The 20080-nt window shown below is 43.0% G+C and overlaps 1 protein-coding gene and 1 long non-coding RNA gene across 2 annotated transcripts in view; both read right to left on the bottom strand.

The window, feature by feature from the left end:
- Positions 1 to 20080, bottom strand: part of SH3BP4 (SH3 domain binding protein 4) — a 90212-nt gene that overhangs the window by 43571 nt on the left and 26561 nt on the right. The window lies entirely within an intron of this gene.
- Positions 1159 to 2014, bottom strand: LOC132761977 (uncharacterized). Its single transcript, XR_009630038.2, has 2 exons — positions 1461 to 2014; positions 1159 to 1397 (listed from the first exon to the last, which is right to left on the bottom strand). It is a non-coding gene; the product is annotated as an uncharacterized lncRNA (long non-coding RNA).

Here is a 20080-nt window from a genome sequence, read left to right as displayed (position 1 = left end):
ATGGGTAGTAACAGGAGGTGGGGGTAGGGGGAATACACCTACATTTAAATTGTTTTAAATTGTTTTTAAATTGTGTTCGATTTTAGCCTGTTCTTGTAAGCCGCTCCGAGCCGCAGGGGAGTGGTGGCATATAAGTTCGAATAATAAATAAATAAAAATAAAATTATGTGCCATTCCTCATTTTTTATTTTAAAAACCCAAAGTAATGTACCTGTTGAAGCAATAATTTGAAGTGGAAACATGGTACAGAAGAACAAAAACTATGTAAACTTCCCCCTTACGACTGGTTTGCACTAAAAACTCTCTGAAATACAGTCTTTTTAACAGTCACTTGGGAGAATATAGGCTCCATAATATCAATGGAGGTGGTAACAAGACCCTTATCATTGTAATGGTCCTCAACACAATTTGGAGGTTCTTACAGCAATTCTGATTGGAGCCCAATTCAACCAAAACCCACATCCATTCTACTTTGGATCTTAAATCCATTTTTTTATCGTGTCAGGAGTGACTTGAGAAACTGCAAGTCACTTCTGGTGTGAGAGAATTGGCCGTATGCAAGGACGTTGCCCAGGGGACCTCCGGATGTTTTGATGTTTTTACCATCCTTGTGGGAAGCTTCTCTCATGTCCTCGCATGAGGAGCTGGAGCTGATAGAAGGAGCTCATCCGTGCTCTCCCCGGATTCGAACCTGCGACCTGTTGGTCTTCAGTCCTGCTGGTACAGGAGTTTAATCCACTGCGCCACCGGGGGCTCCAGTTAAATCCAAATAAAATCTGAATTGCCAATCTTACCTCATTGACTTATATTAGGATACTAGCTGTACCCGCCACGCGTTGCTGTGACCGATCTCACCTCCCTCTTTCTCTCCTTCTTTCCCTCCTTCCTTTGCTCCCTCTTTCCTTCTTTTCCTTTTCTTCTTTCCTTCTCTCCTTCCTTCCTTCTCTACCTCTCTCCTTCCTTCCTTCGCTTTTTGCTTCTATACTCCTTCTCTCTTTCCTTCTTTCTTTCCTTCCCTCCCTTTTTTCTTCTCTCCTTCCTTCTCTACCTCTTTCCTTCCTTCCTTCGCTTTTTGCTTCTATACTCCTTCTCTCTTTCCTTCTTTCTTTCCTTCCTTCCTTCCCTCCCTCTTTCTTCCTGCTCTACCTCTTTCCTTCCTTCTTTTTCCTTCTTTCCCTCTTTCCTTCCCTCCCTTTTTTCTTTCCTTCTCGCCTTCCTTCCTTTCTTCTCTACCTCTTTCCTTCCTTCCTTCCTTCTCTTTTTGCTTCTATCCCTCCTTCTCTCTTTCCTTCTTTCTTTCCTTCTTTCCCTCTCTTTCTTCTTGCTCTACCTCTTTCCATCCTTCTCTTTCCTTCTATCCCTCTTTCCTTCCCTCCCTTTTTTCTTTCCTTCTCTACCTCTTTCCTTCCTTCCCCCTTTTTCTTTTCCTTCTTTATTTCTCTCCTTTCTTCCTTCTCTACCTCTTTCCTTCCTTCCTTTGCTCTATGCCTCCATGCTTCCTTCTCCCTTTACTTCTTTCTTTCCCTCCCTCTTTCTCTCCTTCCTTCCTTCCTTTCTCTCTTTCTCTCTCCCCTTCCTTCCTTTTTTCTGTATTGTCATTTAGCTTTTAATCATTTAGCATATTTGGGTTTTTAAGTCCTTTCCACTGTTTTTTGGGGAGGGTTATGAGTGATGGTCACTTGTTGGTCTGTTAGGGGTATAGTGACCAAATTTGGTGTCAATTCGTCCAGTGGTTTTTGAGTTCTGTTGATCCCACAAAAGAACATTACATTCTTATTTATATAGATTATAATTTAATCTTTTTAACATACAGTTTCCCCCCAAAAATAAGTATGGTACGGAAAAGCAAAAAATGAAAAAAATATCGGGAATCATTTCATAAGGCCGTCTATCACCAAAATCTGGAAAAAATATAAAGAAAGGATATATAACAAAACACCACTATGGGTATCTTCGCTAGAATCCACCCAACGTAGAGAAAATGGGTGGGATAACTGGCCCACCTACAAAGACATAATAAAGAAACAGGGAAGAGAAATAGTATTAAAATCGCAAACAAAAATAAAGGAGAGATTTACAAATATAACATGGCTGCAATATTGGCAAATAAAACAATCTATATATATAATAAAAGTCAAAATTTGTATGCGGCGGATGTGTGGCGGTGTATGTGCCGGCTTTCTGATTGGCCAGCCTGAAAGTTCCAAGATTCTGACTGGCTGCTGCTGTTGTGCTATTTGCATAAGATCCCTGATTGGCCTGCTTCAACAGGAGCCCCTGGTGGAGAAAAGGGTTCATGACAGAAACAGGGACATGACAGAAGGAAATTTGCATATGGTCTCTGATAGGCCAGCCTCAATTCCAAGATTCCGAGATGACAAAGAGAGGAAAGGAAAGGTCAGGGGCTCTGTCAGAAAATTACCAATACAGACCACACTTTGCAAACAGAGCACACAAGACCCACTTGACATCCTACTGCAGTTTGGAGGAGGATGAACCATGTATGATGGGACTTGTAGTACCATCACTCACATTCTGAGACTGCTGTTAACCTCATCCAATGACTGATCAGGACCAAAATTGACACATAGACCTCTCATGACCCACTTTACGTCCTGGTGTGGTTTGGCTGGGGATGGACCATGGATGATGGGACTTGCAGTATGTTTACTCACTTACTGAAACCACTGTGACCCTAATCCAATGACTGATCAAGACCAAACTTAGCACACAGAGCCCCCATGACCCACTCTACATCTTGGTGCAGTTTGGAGGAGGACAGACCATGGATGATGGGACTTCAAGTACCTCCACTTCCTTCCCAAGATTGCTGCAACCCTCATCCATAGACCAATCTAGACCAAACTTAGCACACAGAGTCCCCATGACCCACTCTACATCCTGCTGCAGTTTGAAGGAGGATGGACTTTGGATGATGGGACTTGCATTACCTTCACTCACTTACTGAAACCACTACCACCCTCACCCAATGGCTGATAAAGACCAAACTTGGCACACAGAGCCCCCATGACCCAGTCTATATCCTGCTGCTGTTTGGAGAAGGGTGGACCATGGATGATGGCACTTCAAGTACCTTCACTCACTTCCTGAAAACAATGCAACCATCATACAATGACCAATAAAGACCAAACTTGGCATAGAGAACCACCATTACCCACTTTCTCTAATAACCCGGGCAGCGCCGGGTCCCCAAGCTAGTACTTTATAAAAGACAAAGAATTCGGCTTCTCAATGACAGAAAATACATGGGATAAAATATTGAAAACAGAAAAGAAAACAATAACCAAAATATATAAGAAATTACTAGACTGGAATACAGAGGAAGAGAGAGTAAAGGAATGCATGATAAAATGAGATCTATAGGAATTGAAGAATGGGAGAAAATCTGGAATAAAAAATTAAGATATACATGTGCTTATTATCTAAAAGAAAACTGGACAAAAATGATGCATAGATGGTACATGACACCACATAAATTAAAAAAAATTATAAAAACATCAATTCGAAATATTGGAAATGTGGACAAATGGAAGGAACCTTCTATCATATGTGGTGGACATGCAAAAGGACCCAATTTTTTTGGAAGGAAATACATGAAAATCTACAAAAGATTATTAAAAATAAAAATACCATTGAGACCAGAACTCTTTTTACTGGGAATAAATGATCAAAACAATAGACAACAATACAGATAAACTCCTCTTTTTAGTAACAACGGCTGCAAGAATGTGTTACGCCAGAGTATGGAGGAAAACGGATATATCCAAACTGGAAGATTGGAATAAAAAAATCATGGATATAAGGAACATGGATAGGCTAACTTATTTGATATCCAAAGGGAAGACAAGGGAAAAACAGACTGGACACCTATAACCAAATATCTAAAGAATGGGGGACAATGCCTGGCTCGAGAGCAGTACGTGTGAAAAAGATCTTGGAGTCCTCGTGGACAACAAGTTAAACATGAGCCAACAATGTGATGTAGCGGCAAAAAAAGCCAATTTTGGGATTTTGGCCTGCATCAATAGGAGTATAGTGTCTAGATCCAGGGAAGTAATGCTACCCCTCTATTCTGCTTTGGTTAGACCACACCTGGAATATTGTGTCCAATTCTGGCCACCACAATTCAAGAGAGATATTGTCAAGCTGGAATGTGTCCAGAGGAGGGCGACTAAAATGATCAGGGGTCTGGAGAACAAGCCCTATGAGGAGCGACTTAAGGAGCTGGGCATGTTTAGCCTGAAGAAGAGAAGGATGAGAGGAGATATGATGAGAGCTATGTATAAATATGTGAGAGGAAGCCACAGGGAGGAGGGAGCAAGCTTGTTTTCAGCTTCCCTGGAGACTAGGACGTGAAACAATGGCTTCAAACTACAAGAAAGGAGATTCCATCTGAACATGAGGAAGAACTTCCTGACTGTGAGAGCCGTTCAGCAGTGGAACTCTCTGCCCGGAGTGTGGTGGAAGCTCCTTCTTTGGAAGCTTTTAAAAAGAGGCTGGATGGCCATTTGTTCAGGTCATGGGACAGACTGTCTTGGTAGCTATTACCGATGAATTCGTCATCAATTAGACCGAGGTGGATCAAACGGAATGGATTTACGGAAATCTGAACGCTGAGCTCAGGTTTAGTTTACTATTGTGTTATTGTATTGTCTGTACTGATGATTTTAATTTTAAGTTGTAACTGTTTAATTGCTTTTATATATGTATGTATATGTTATAAAGGCATCGAATTGTGCCTTCTTCTGTAAGCCGCCCTGAGTCCCCCCTCGGGGGTGAGAAGGGCAGGGTAAAAGTAACGGAAATAAATAAATAAATAAAATATTGGTACTCTTGGACCTCGCAGCTGCATTCGATACCGTGGACCATGACTTGCTGATTCATCGATTGGCTATGTCTGGTGTACGAGGTTTAGCCCTGAAATGGTTCAATTCATTCCTCCGGGACCGGAGACAGAGGGTGGAGTGGTTAGGCCAAAGCTCTGAGAGCTCCTGCCTTTGCTGTGGAGTTCCACAGGGTGCTATCCTCTCGCCCCTGTTATTTAACATCTACGTCCGGCCACTTGCTGGACTGGTGCGGAGCTTTGGCATAGAGTGCTACCAGTATGCAGATGATACCCAGCTACTCTCGCATCTCGAACCTCAGACAACCGTGATTCCTGAGAACTTTAGGCTGTGTTTGGAAGCAGTGATGAGTTGGCTGCGAGCGAGCAGACTAAAAGTGAATCCTGCAAAAACTGAGATACTCTGGCCCGGCCAGCTGCCTGAATTAATCCAGTCTCTGCCTGATTTCGATGGGGAAGCTCTGGTTCCATCTGCCACTGTTAAAAGCCTTGGGGTTGCATTGGACTCATCGCTGACGATGGAGGCCCAGATCACTGCCATAAGTAAGCAGGCCTTTTTTCATCTTCGCCAGGCAAGGAAATTGGCATCCTACCTTTCGGTAGAAGCATTGGCAATGGTAATCCACGCAACAGTCACCACTAGGTTGGACTATTGCAACGCCTTATATGCTGGCCTTCCGAAGTCAACAACTCAGAAGATTCGGATGGTCCAAAATGCGGCGGCCAGGTTGCTAGTGTGATCACCTATAAGATCCCATATTACACCGATTCTGCAACAACTGCATTGGCTACCAATAGAACATCGGATCTCTTACAAGATACTGATCCTGACATTTAGAGCTCAAAATGGCCAAGGACCTTTATATCTTAGGGACCACCTCATTCCTTTTCTCCATCAGTGGTTACCTCGATCCACCTAAGAAAATCCCCTATACATACCGGGCCCTAGGGAGGTACACCTGGAAGCTACAAGGCGTAGAGCTTTTTCGACCTATGCTCCAATTCTGTGGAACTCATTGCCTCCATATATTAGAGCAATGTCAGAGTTGCAACCTTTTGTAAAGGCACTCAAGACTTGGCTGTTTGGTTGTGCATTTAAGTAAAGTGATCAGATCTAATTTGCCAAATAGTCACTGTTGTATGTTTTTATGTTGAATGTTTTTATATTGTGTAAATGCTATTTTAGATTGTAAGTCGCTCGGAGCTCCTTAGTGGAGAGTGAGTAATTAAGAAATAAAGTGAAGTGAAGTGAATGGTCATGGATTTGCTTCCTTTACCTATGGTATGCCAGGATTCAGAAAACACATTGAACAGTGGTAAATCTGGAAATGGAAACAAAAGTTTCCCAATAACCTTTTCACTGTTCTAGAAGAAGTTTTTGTAACTGTTCTTGTAACTATGCCAGCCCACTAATTAGAACTGAGGTCTGCTGCTGCTCTGCAAGCGATTAGATACTACATTATTTTTAGCCAACAACTCACTTTGACAACCCCTGAATCAGCAGTCTTGAGAGTGTCTTCCCTGAAACCCTTTTGTATTTTATCATGGATTCATGGATTGAAAATGGTGCAGTTTAGAAATGTGCCAGATAATCTGAATATGGCAAAATAGCTTTTATGTGTATTCTGAAAGAGCCATTTTGGAGAGAGCTGGATGCCAGAGTTCCTCAATCTTTGACCCACAAAAAATGTACAGCTCTGCTGACTTGGTTTCTGGAAATTGACATTCAAAGATCTGGAGAGTCAAAGGTTGGGAACCACTAGTCTGTGATAGGGATTATTGCTTCATTGTGCATACTGCATACAAACTTAATGGAAGTTATCAATACCTTTGATCCCCTATTTGCTTATGTTTTGGAGAAAAAAAGAGATAATTTTAAAAATGTAGAAAACTATTTAAGTCACAATATGAAATAGTGTGCTCCCTGCATTTTGTGGTTTGGGAATTTTGTCCAGTTTTTCATCTCCCCATACTTGTCCCCACTGAAAACACAACATCTGTGTAATGATTAACAAGTTATTATTTGAAGTACCTTTTGAGGACTATTTGTAGTTTGGGACATAATCTGTTTGCTCTCCCTACTCATTCTTTCTCTCTCTCTTCTGTATGGAAAATGCTGTTTTCTGTGTAGAAATATTTTTGTGTGCAAGGATGTGCAATATTTTTTGCCGAATGTGTCTTGAACTGCCGAAATTCTCAATTGTCTAAGATTTTCCTAGGCTGGGGTTCTTGATGCTTGAGAAAGCCAAACCATTTTTTAAAAATGAATATTATTCCCAGCATTATCCCCCTAGCCATTTAAGTATCAACCTCCTCCTGCCTCGTCTAGAGTGTTCTAACAGTTTAAGTCCAAAGCAAGTGAAGGGCCACAGTTTTCCCAATCCTCGCCTTAAGCCTAATGAGCCATTATAATGAAATACAGAAAAAGTAGAGGAAATTGTCTTAACCTTTTGAGAAAAGCTACAGAGAGTCAATGTAAGACACGGTCCTACAAGGGTCAGAAAAATAGTACACGCCAATAACTAGCTTAGAAAATGGTGTCAGGGGGAACGCTTTGGCTTCCTCGACCATGGCCTGCTTTTTGAGGAGGATGGCCTACTGGCAAGGGATGGGGTGCATCTCACACAAGAAGGAAAACATCTTTTTGCTCACAGACTCGCAAACCTCATTAGGTGCACTTTAAACTAGGTCCACCGGGGAGAGGGACAACAGCGTTGCGAACCCTACTTTACCCACAATGTCAGGGAACTGCCAGAAGGCTAAACGGAGGGCTGCACAAACCAACGAGGACCAAGTACCAAGAACACAATAATCCCAATTAAACAGCTCAGGGGAAGATCTCAGGGGCTCACATGTCTTTACACTAATGCACAGAGCATGGGAAATAAACAAGACGAACTCCAACTTTTAGCACAACACCACAAATATGATATCATAGGTATCACTGAAACCTGGTGGGATGACTCCTATCGCTGGAATGTAGACATCGAGGGCTATAACCTCTTTCACAGCCCGAGCTCTTCGATCTTCGGGGCAGGCCCTCCTTTCTACCTTACCAGTTTCTCAGATTCGCCTTGTGGGTACAAGGGAGAGAGCCTTCTCCTCTGTGCCCCCCCCCCCCGACTCTGGAACACATTGCCCGGAGAGATTAGGAAAGCCCCTACCTTAGAAACCTTTAAAAAGAATCTCAAGACCTGGCTCTGCTGTTGCGCTTTTGGAGAGTAGTTACATAATCTTAAGTTATTGCTCCCCTCAATGTTCCTGCCCTAGGAGTACTCCGCCCCTTGTCTCTCTACGAGTTCTCACTTAAAAATAACTCATAGAATCATAGAATCGAAGAGTTGGAAGAGACCTCATGGGCCATCCAGTCCAACCCCCTGCCAAGAAGCAGGAATATATCTGCTCCTTTATCTCACCCTGAGTTTTTAAATCATTTTATGTGCATGTGGCCCGCTCATAGAATCATAGAAATAAAGAGTTGGAAGAGACCTCATGGGCCATCCAGTCCAACCCCCTGCCAAGAAGCAGGAATATTGCATTCAAATCACCCCTGATAGATGGCCATCCAGCCTCTGTTTAAAAGCTTCCAAAGAAGGAGCCTCCACCACACTCCGGGGCAGAGAGTTCCACTGCTGAACGGCTCTCACAGTCAGGAAGTTCTTCCTCATGTTCAGATGGAATCTCCTCTCTTGAAGTTTGAAGCCATTGTTTCACGTCCTAGTCTCCAGGGAAGCAGAAAACAAGTTTGCTCCCTCCTCCCTGTGGCTTCGTCTCACATATTTATACATGGCTATCATATCTCCTCTCAGCCTTCTCTTCTTCAGGCTAAACATGTCTCTATGATTCTATGATTCCTCAATTAATCTTAACTTTTAATCTTAGTTCTTTAGAAATTCCTACTGGTCTGGATATTATGCACAAGGGGAATGGCTTATATTAATGTCTTATCTACATTTAGTATACAGGGTGTTAATATGAAATGTAGGGAAATGTAGGGAAATTTTCAGTGGCTTCTACAAGGCTGTCGAACTTTCTTCCAATGAGAGTGTCTTAGGCTCCTTGGTTCTTTCCTTTTGAACTTCTACCATTGGAGAAAAAAAATTGAATCAGTCCATCTGGCTGCTGAAAATCTTAATGGGGAGTGTTATATTTGATTTGTTGTGAGATCCTTTCAATTGTTATATGATGGCTAATCTTACTTTCAACAGTGACAAATGCAAGATACTCCACTTAGGCAGGAAAAACGAAATGCAAAGATACAGAATGGGGGACAATGCCTGGTTCGAGAGCAGTACGTGTGAAAAAGATCTTGGGAGTCCTCATGGACAACAAGTTAAACATGAGCGAACAATGTGATGTGGTGGCAAAAAAAGCCAATGGGATTTTGGCCCGCATCAATAGGAGCATAGTGTCTAGGTCCAGGGAAGTAATGATACCCCTCTATTCCGCTTTGGTTAGACCACACCTGGAATATTGTGTCCAATTCTGGGCACCACAATTCAAGAGAGATATTGACAAGCTGGAATGTGTCCAGAGGAGGGCGACTAAAATGATCAAGGGTCTGGAGAACATTTTTGCAACACTGCTGAGGAGGAGCAGCTTAAGGTGCTGGGCATGTTTAGCCTGAAGAAGAGAAGGCTGAGAGGAGATATGATAGCCATGTATAAATATGTGAGAGGAAGCCACAGGGAGGAGGGAGCAAGCTTGCTTCCCTGGAGACTAGAACGTGAAACAATGGCTTCAAACTTCAAGAGAGGAGATTCCATCTGAACATTAGGGAGAACTTCCTGACTGTGAGAGCCGTTCAGCAGTGGAACTCTCTTCCCCAGAGTGTGGTGGAGGCTCCTTCTTTGGAGGCTTTTAAAACAGAGGCTGGATGGCCATCTGTCAGGGGTGATTTGAATGCAATATTCCTGCATCTTGGCAGGGGGTTGGACTGGATGGCCCATGAGGTCTCTTCCAACTCTTTGATTCTATGACTTTAATATTATACTTTATTATGTTTAGCTGCACTTACTCACACACAAACAGATGCCAAAATGAAACTTTTAAAAATGAAACTTTCAATAATGAAGATTTCAGGTTGCACTTACGACAGCTGGTTCAACATAGTGAAAACTAGTATTTAACTCCATATTAAAACCAAACCTGCTAAAGCAGACTAGACAACCTCGTGAACTGCTCAGAAAACAGAACCTCTGAACCTTTTCCTGAACAGATTTATATCACAGTGTTGCAGAAACATATATTGTTTCTGCTTATCAGTTTTTAAGAGCTTGCTTTAGAAAAATATTATTTAAAGAGACTATGCCTAAGACCAAAGGAGTCAAACTTTTAAACAAATGCCGGAGGAAAAATACTTTGTCAAGGAAAATATTTACTCTCAGGCATTGTTGACATAATATGACAGGTGCGTCATCACAAAACAAGGAGAATGACTTGCCTATTTTTGAGTTTCATCCATACACTTTATAAAGGAAGTGATCAAAAACACAAGCGGTATTAACCCCTTCTTTTGAAAAGGAAAAAAAATGGTGTAACGAAAGCCGCCACAATGTATGGTCGTCATCTCTCTCCAAACCACATTCCAAGTCCTTGGTGGGGCTTTTTAAAACTCCGGATTACCAGGAAGCAATTTGAAAAAGCAGAATTTTACAAGGCGTTCCTCTTGCCAGGAAACAAATCAGCTCAAGTAGGTTAAATTGTTACAAACTAAGATGTCATAGGAAAAGAATTTTTGAGAGTAATTGAAGCATACAGCAATTAGAGCACTCTGGTTCTGAAGGCGCTGTCGGCAAATTGTGTTAGGATGCAGCCTCCAAACAGCAACAATTCACAGGCTAAAGTTAAACTAGGGGGATTGTTTGCCTGACTTGAGCAATTTCATTGTTGACCTAGATTGAGGGGTAACTACAGAAAAATGTAATTTAACTGGAAGAGATTAAAACAACCCCAAATATTCCCCAAATATTAGAAAGTCTGCTTGTAGGAGAAAGATGATTAAATATTAGGGTGCTCTGCTCATGACAAAACCATTGCAGTCATTTGAAGCTGCAGAAGACAACAGTGAGTGTTATTGTACCTTAAAGACCAATAGATTATTGACATATGTAGCTAAGAATCTGTGAGATTATCATATGCCAAGAGTCCTAGGGGCTGTGCCTTCTGTTCAGCCCAGTTGTTTTAATAGAAAGAGACTTTTTGCCAAAAATGCATCCCGCAGTCTACTGTTGTCAATAGTAGACTGCACAGCAGTCTACTGTCGTGCAGCAATGCAAAAAAAATATGAGATATTCACATATCATCTTGAGGCTTGACTACTGTAACACCCTCTACATTGGCCTTCCTTTGTCAGTTATCCGGAAACTGAAGCTGGTGCAAAATGCGGCGGCTCGTCTTCTTGCCCGGGTGCCGGCGAGGTGTGGTATCACCCCAATTCTACAACAGCTGCACTGGCTACGGATTGAGTACCGGATTACTTTAAAGGTGCTAGTATTAATCTTTAAGGCCTTATATGGTCTCTGGGGCCGGCGTACCTGAGGGCCCACTTATCCCCCTACCAACCCCAGAGATTACTTCGGTCTGAAGACCAAAATTTGCTTGAAGTCCCCAACATCTGGACTTATCATCTGTCCTCTACTAGGCAGAGAGCCTTCTCGATTGTGGCCCCTTATTTATGGAATGCCTTGCCTGTTGAAACCCGATTTATCCGAGACCTACTTGCTTTTCGGAAAGCCTGTAAAACCTTTCTCTCCTAACAAGCTTTTGATGGGTGTCTGTTCTTTTTTTTTATAGTATTTTAAAGTTAATAGTATTGTTTTAATCTGCTGCTGTAAACCGCTCCGAGCCAAATTGGGAGTAGCAGTATACAAGTCAAATAAATAAATAAATATTACAATAAACATCAATTCATCCTGTGTTCACATATTCACAGGTAGATGTACAAAACTGTGTATGTTCATACCTTTCTTTTAACCCAGGTACCTCACTTCACAACTTACTCCCAAAACTAAGTAATGTACCAGGGTTTGGTTCCAGGAGGCTCCGTGGATACCAAAATTCATGGATGCTCAAGTTCAAACAATGTCACAGTATAATGTTCCTTACATAAAATAGCAAAATCACAGTTTACCTTTACGAATTAAAAAACATCAAGCTGTGGATGGTTGAACTTGTCGATGCAGTATCCGTGGACATGGCGGGCCAACTGTACACACCAGTACCAAAACGGTTCGGGCCCTGACTATCTCCGCAATCGCATCTCCTTCTATGAACCAGCACGAGCTCTAAGATCTTCTGGGGAGACCCTCCTCTCGGTCCCACTACCGTCTCAAGCACGGTTGGTGGGGACGAGAGAGAGGGCCTTCTTGGTGGTGGCCCCCACCTCTGGAACACACTTCCAAGGGAAATAAGACAGGCCCCATTCCTCCCCTCCTTTCGTAAGAGCTTGAAGACCTGGTGGTTTCAACAAGCCTTTGAAAATGACCGGTTCTAACTCAGCCCTACACATTGTTGAATACTGCCTTATTCTTCCTACCAATTACCCAGATTTTTTCCTCTAATCGGCCCCGGAATGAACAGCCACAGACCCGTACCTAATATTATTGTTGCCTGCCATAACATTGCACTTAATTCCCGGGCCCCCTAGAATTTTTGGACTTGCACAAATCTTGGCCTGCCCTTTTAAATTTTGTAATTGCCTTGAACAGGCAGGGTTACTTTTAAAATATGTGTGTTATGACGACAATTTTTATGCTTATATTTTGTTTTGTTAATCTTATGGTTATGTTGTTTTTACTTTGTATGTTTTGTGATGTTACCTGGGAACCGCTCTGAGTCCCCTCGGGGAGATGGTGTGGTATATAAATAAAGATTATTATTATTATTATTATTATTATTATTACCTAACTGGAATGACACAGTTGTAGGATCACATATATGAACTTTTACCACCCCTATCAAATATAACCTGCAGAGATGACTAGAACATACCTAATTGGTCCCTAAGACAGTGGTGGGGTGGTGGTTGAGAGGTAATTCAGAGAAATTATGGAAGAGCGAGGAGATCAAAGGGAGACTAAAATACCACCTAGGAAAGACAGTACTGTATCCAAATGCCATCACACAGAGCTCATCAACAATAGTTTAGGAGTGACAGGGTGAAGCCGACAGCTTGCATTCCAGGGCTGGGTAGCAGTCTGAGAAAAGAGACCCTAATTGCTCAGTAGTGGATACCTAATGTATGGACTCCATGCTTCATTTTGTTAGGAAAACAAAATGTGGATTTATCACAGTTTTGTTCTTTCCTCCTTTTCCTGCCTTTTTAATTTTTGTCAGTAAAATGTTTTTTGAATATCATTAATTTAAATTTTGGAAAACTTCATAACAGGCTCACATCCCAATACACAGTTGTGATTTTGTACACAAGATGTAAAACCTCATAACTGTTGGATGGTCACATTGATTGGTGTGGCATCATTGCCATGACTGCAAAGGCCCCTAGAACACACCTTTAAAACAGGTAGGATGACATATCCTCCAATCCTCTCGCCAGTAAGGTACAATATATTGAACAGAAACAGAGGCCCCAACAAAGTGTAGTTGCAACTTCCCATCATGCTGCAACTGTCTGGCAGGAAGGAACCAGCTTATCAGCATTATTAATAATAATAATAATAATAATAATAATAATAATAATAATCCTTTATTTATACCCCACCACCATCTCCCCAAGGGGACTCAGGGCGGCTTACATGAGGCCAAGCCCAACAACACATCAGTAAAAACAAAACAGCAAGCAAATAAAACAGTACAATTAATGTAACTCACATAGATGCCAAAAAATAAATTAAATAAGTTCAAGATGGTGGAAGTCATAGCAGCGGCGATGGAAAATTCCTCCATTCCCCAACAGCGAGAAGGCCTCCTCACTTCCCCACCCCTGGTTCAGTGGGGGGGGGGGGCTCCTCAGTGGCAGGGATGAGCTGGGCCCCTCTCTCTTCCCCACCCCCGGTTATTTATTTCATACATTTCTATCCCGCCCTTCTCCCCACAAGGTTCTTCACTCAATACAGCGTCCAGGTTTTAAGATGAGTTTTAGCAGTTCATATTAGGAGACAAAGTACAGCTATGACATGGTAAATACATGTCTCACGCAGAATTGTGGTAGAGCTTTTGAACAGGTATATAGTTATTCTAGTTGTTTGTAATCAATGACACAAGAACACTTGTATTTATGACAGTTTGAGTAAAACTAAATAATTTTCTCACAAGCACAATCCTTTGAAATCTATAAACACTTTGGTCTGAATGCTGCTCTTCGTCCCAAGTAGACTAGATCTGCCAACTCACAATTCAAAAATTGATTTGATAGTTCTACTTTAGCTGGGACTACTTACTAGAACTTACTAGGCCATTATGAGTCACTCTGTAGAGTACATGTATACATTTTTAAACTGCTAGAATAATTGCTTTTTCCCATTTCTATAGTTCATTAGGAAATCTGAGCACTCCACAATAAAAAAGGTTGCAATCCTTCTGTCATATGTTCTTCCATGTGATAAGAGGGTCTGCAATGGCAAGCCCCCACTCCAAAAAACAAACCAAAAAAAACCCCCTATTGCATTGGGCCCTCAGTATCCATGGGGGACCACTACCCACATGGATGCTTTAAGATGTGAGGCAGAAGCAGGTATCTGAAATATTGCCCAGAGGCTGCATCTGCTGCTATTCTACATCATTTTAAATATAAGCCTTGCTTGAAGACATTAGCAGATTGCAAAGCCTCTCAAGGCGAGGCTCATACTATAAGCCCCTATGAAAAATGGCATAGAGCAGCAAGTCCTGCCAATTGCCCACTTCCACCTTGTGAAGGGGAGCCCCCGGTGGCGCAGTGGGTTAAACCCCTGTACTGGCAGGACTGAAGACCGACAGGTTGCAAGTTTGAATCCGGGGAGAGGCGGATGAGCTCCCTCTTATCAACTCCAGCTCCTCATGCGGGGACGTGAGAGAAGCCTCCCACAAGGATGATAAAACTTCAAATCATCCGGGCATCCCCTGGGCAACGTCCTTGCAGACAGCCAATTCTCTCACGCCAGAAGCGACTTGCAGTTTCTCAGGTCGCTCCTGACACGACAAAAAAAAAAAAAAGGAACTACACAGACACAAAGACAGAAGTGGGCAGCTTGGCACTGCAGAATCAAATGTACAGTGTTGTGCACACTGAAATGTGTGAAGGTAGAGCAGAAAGGAACAGGCTGTCAATATAAAAATTCCAAAGTGTAGCCATAAATGGGGCAGGGGTCCATTAACACCACTATTCCATTTTAATTGCCATGATTCTGTCCTATGGCAGATGAGGCAGATGAAGCAGTGGGACTCTCTGGCAGAACATTCTAAGTATTCCTCCCTTAGCTGCCAGTTCCATAGAACAGAGTCATGACAGTTACACTGGAATATTAGTGCTCTTGTTGTGTTGTGTGAACAGGCCATGAGAGTCCATCATGGGATTGTGGGTTTAATCAGTTGGTGCGGCACTGGGAATGCTAGGGAGACCACAATATCTGGATGCTGTTTCAGGGGCTATTCTGAATTGTGTGCTAACACTGCTTAACGCTGCAACTATGCTCTATTCAGCTGTGCAGCTGGCTTTGTGCACAAAGTGCTATTGTTGAGTTGCTAGGAGTGATGGCCTGTGAATGAGAGACACGCACGATGCAAAGTTGCAGGCTCCATGCTTTGATGACCAAGACACACAATAAGGTCAGTGGGGTATCAAGTGGAGAATGGCCAGAACAAAAATGCTTTGCACTGAAACATCAACTCGTATAATAAAATATTAGTGTGCAAAGGGATCTTGTGGCACCTTTGGGACTGAGAGAAAACGCTGCAAGTATAAGCTTCTGTAGACTATGTTTCCACCCTTAAACATAAATCCAACAAAATAAGAAATGGAAAACTATGTTGGCGAGTAACGATATTTAATGCATATTTCTCCAAATCTTAACTGCCTACAGGAAAATGTTACTATTCAAAGTAGCATTGTCAATTAATAGAATCATAGAATCAAAGAGTTGGAACATCCAGTCCAACCCCCTGCCAAGAAGCAGGAATATTGCATTCAAATCACCCCTGACAGATGGCCATCCAGCCTCTGTTTAAAAGCTTCCAAAGAAGGAGCCTCCACCACACTTCGGGGCAGAGAGTTCCACTGCTGAACGTCTCTCACAGTCAGGAAGTTCTTTCTCATGTTCAGATGGAATCTCCTTTCTTGCAGTTTGAAACCATTATATAATATACTGAGTTACCTATAGAGTCACACTTCCTGTCCTCAATATTGTTCTTGCTCCTCTACATATAATTGGAAAAGGCAATGAATGTGCCTATGTAGATTTTCCATTAGCAAGTCAGGTAGCTCACCCATGTTCTGGACTTAGCATGATTGGCACATAAATAGGAATCACTGGAAAAGGTAACTGCTCTCCATCACAAAACTGCTCAACCTCATCAGGCCAAAGGATGAAGCAGGAATTTTTAAGGGGTTGATTATATCTCACATGCTTGGGACCAGAACGGTTTTTTGAAATTTCTTTCAGATTTTGATATATTTGTGTCCCTCTTCTCATGAGCTGGTCATTGACCATAATAAACTGAACTTGAACTTGATATATTTGTATATAATGAGATTTGTAGTAATGAGTAAAAAGGTAACTGTTGTCCCCTGACATTAAGTCCAGTCGTGTCCGACTCTGGGGATTGGTGCTCATCTCAATTTTTAAGCCGAAGAGCCGGCGCTGTCCGTAGACACCTCCAAGATCATGTGACCAGAATGACTGCATGGAGCGCTGTTACCTTCCTGCCGGAGCAGTACCTATTGATCTACTCACATTTGCATGTTTTCGAACTACTAGGTTGGCAGAAGCTGGGGCAGGCTGCTTCCCGGATTCGAACCTGCGACATTTCGGGTCGTCAGGGAACTCCTCCAGCCACCTGTGGTGGAGGAGACCTTCGATGACCCAGCAACTCAGTGACGCGAGTTTGCACGCCATTTTACAGACAAAGTTGCTCAGATACGCCTTGAACTGGACTCCAGTTTCACCACAGTGCCAGAAGAGGTGATTGAGGCATCTGCTTGTTCAATTTTGTGGGATTCTTTTAGGCTTGTACTTCCTGAGACCGTGGAAGAGGTCCTTGGTGCTGTGAGGGCGACCACGTCGGCTCTAGACCCTTGCCCGTCTTGGCCAATCAAATCGGCCAGGGAGGGGTTGGTTGATTGGTTTGTGTTGATCATTAATGCATCGCTGGAGCAGGGGGTTTTTCCATCTCGACTGAAACAAGCTGTGGTTCGTCCACTCCTTACAAAGGTCTCCCTTGACTCCATGGTGCTGAACAATTTCAGACCAATCTCCAACCTCCCTTTTCTGGGCAAGGTGCTGGAGCGGGTGGTTGCCTCCCAGCTCCAGGGCTTTCTAGACGATATCAACTACCTAGATTAGTCACAGTCTGGTTTTAGGCCTGGTCACGGCACTGAGACCGCCTTGGTCTCCTTGGTGGATGACCTCCGTAGAGAGCAGGACAGGGGGAGTTTGACCTTGTTGGTTCTCTTGGACATTTCAGCGGCTTTCGATACCATTGATCAAGGTATCCTTCTGGGTTGACTCTCTGGGATGGGTCTCGGGGGCACGGTTTTGTCGTGGCTCCGATCCTTCGTGGAGGGTCGATCCCAGATGGTGAAGCTGGGATGCCTGCTCGGACCCCTGGCCTTTGACCTGTGGGGTCCCGCAGGGCTCTATCCTGTCTCCCATTCTCTTTAACATCTACATGAAACTGCTGGGAGAGGTCATCCGGAGTTTTGGAGTTAGGTGCCACCTCTATGCAGATGACACGCAACTCTATTACTCATTTCCACCCAACTCCAAGGAGGCTTCTCGGGTGCTGCACGAGTGCCTGGCTGCTGTGTCTATCTGGATGAGGAGGAACAAGCTGAAGATCAATCCTGACAAGACAGAGGTCCTCCTGGTCAATCGCAAATCTGATCGGGGTATAGGGTGGCAACCTGTGTTGGACGAGGTTACACTCCCCCTGAAGCCACACATCCGCAGTTTGGGAGTTTTCTTGGATTCAGCACTTACGCTTGAGGCTCAGGTGTCGGCGGTATCCAGGAGGGCTTTCGCACAATTGAGACTTGTGCACCAACTGCGACCGTACCTTGCAAAGGCTGATCTGGCCGGAGTGGTCCATGCCTTGGTCACCTCTAGATTGGACTACTGTAATGCGCTCTATGTGGGGCTGCCCTTGAAAATGGCCCGGAAACTGCAACTGGTCCAACGGGCGGTGGCCAGGATGTTAACTGGTGCTCCCTACAGAGAGGAGCTCCATTGGCTGCCGTTTATTTTCCGGGCCCAATTCAAAGTGCAGGTGCTTACCTACAAAGCCCTAAACGGTTTGGGACCATCCTACCTGCGTGACCGCATCTCCGTTTATGAACCCACGCATTCGCTTCGTTCATCTGGAGAGGCCCTGTTTGTGATTCCACCTGCATTGCAGGCGCATCTGGTGGGGACGCGAGACAGGGCCTTTTCTGTAGTGGTCCCCCAACTCTGGAACAGCCTCCCCAAAGATATTAGACAGGCCCCTACATTGGCAGTCTTCAGGAAGAATTTGAAGACCTGGCTGTTCCAATGCACCTTTCCAAAATAGGAAAACTCCAACAACAAGTCCCAGAAGCACTTTAGTAGAACTTAAGATTGCTGGCACACTGCACTTGCCCTGAAATCCAACACAACACCTGTCACATCAGCACTTTTAATCTGTACCCATTACTTTGGCCCGGCCCCAGTTTTACTGTGTTGCTTTTATTGTTTTGTTGTTTTAATATTGCTTTAATTGTTTTGATTTGTTTTTAGTTGTGTATTGTTTATGCTATGTTTTGAGGCCATGGCCTTTGTAAGCCGCATCGAGTCCTTCGGGAGATGCTAGCGGGGTACAAATAAAATTAATAATAATAATAATAATAATAATAATAAGCTCAGCAGCTCAGCGGTTTAACCCACCGCGCCACCAGGGGCTCCACGAATGTAATAATGTAGTATTATTACGAATGTAGCAATGAGAGTCATTCTAAATATGGAATTCATTTATGTTTCATATTCACATTATACACATAGGATGAAGGTAATTTTATACACAATCATTCTGTGTAAATCGAACTATCAAAAAGCTGTGTGGCCCATTTTGGATTACAGTATTCTGGAAAAGGGATACTCAACCTGCATAAACGTTTTACTGAGAGAATATAAGCAAGCATTTGAGCACCAGAATTGTATTATATGAAAGACAAGCACATTGTCCTGATACAGTAGGATACTTTTGTCTCACTGACAACATTTAGCTTTTCCATTGTAATCAGTTCGGCTCAGAAGCACTTATCATTGTCTAACTGTGCCCATATATTAATACACATTTTGTTCATTGTTCACTGTTCACATTATGCATTGTATTTTTATTCACATGCATCCTTGCTGACATTTGTACATTCATATTCAGAACTCTGGAAGACAAGAATTTTATATTTTGCACAATAATGGTCAAGGTATGTTTATCGCTTTCCAAAACTGACTTTAAAGAAAGCTCTGAAGGTGCATTATTGTGAAGCCATGCAATCCTATGTAAATGATGAAAAGGGGAAAGCCCAATCTGCTTCACCAAGTGAACAGAGATCCCTGACAGTTATGCCTTGGAATTACAGGCAGCGTTACCAAATCAGGAGGTCCTTCACACTATAGAATTATAGCATTGCAATTACACTTTATGAGTCCTTGCAACATCTTGTGGAATCCTGGAATTGGCAGTTATGGGAGAGGCGTCTTCAACCCGTAGACACAGAATCCTCCCCAGGGCCTCTGGCCAGGTCACAAAGAAGAGAAGGGAACCATGTCAAATAAAGGGGAGTTATAGTCCAATGGGCCCCTTGTCTGAGGGAAAACTGCAACATAGTGAGAAAATGGGATTTGTATATTAGCAGTCACCCATTTGGACTAGGACTCCTAAAATCCACGAGAGGTAGCCACGCTGGTGGTGCTTTAATGTTAACATAATCTCGAGATCCAAGATTGAGATCTCTTATCCTACATGAAAGCCAAGGGATACGGGGTGGGTGTCTGTACAACTTTTAGCTTCCCTGATCATTGACCATGTTGGATAAAATGCATAGGACTT

The sequence above is a fragment of the Anolis sagrei genome, chromosome 1 (genome assembly GCF_037176765.1).
Source record: "Anolis sagrei isolate rAnoSag1 chromosome 1, rAnoSag1.mat, whole genome shotgun sequence".
Taxonomy (NCBI): domain Eukaryota; kingdom Metazoa; phylum Chordata; class Lepidosauria; order Squamata; family Dactyloidae; genus Anolis; species Anolis sagrei.
This window is presented reverse-complemented; position numbering and strand designations above follow the sequence as displayed.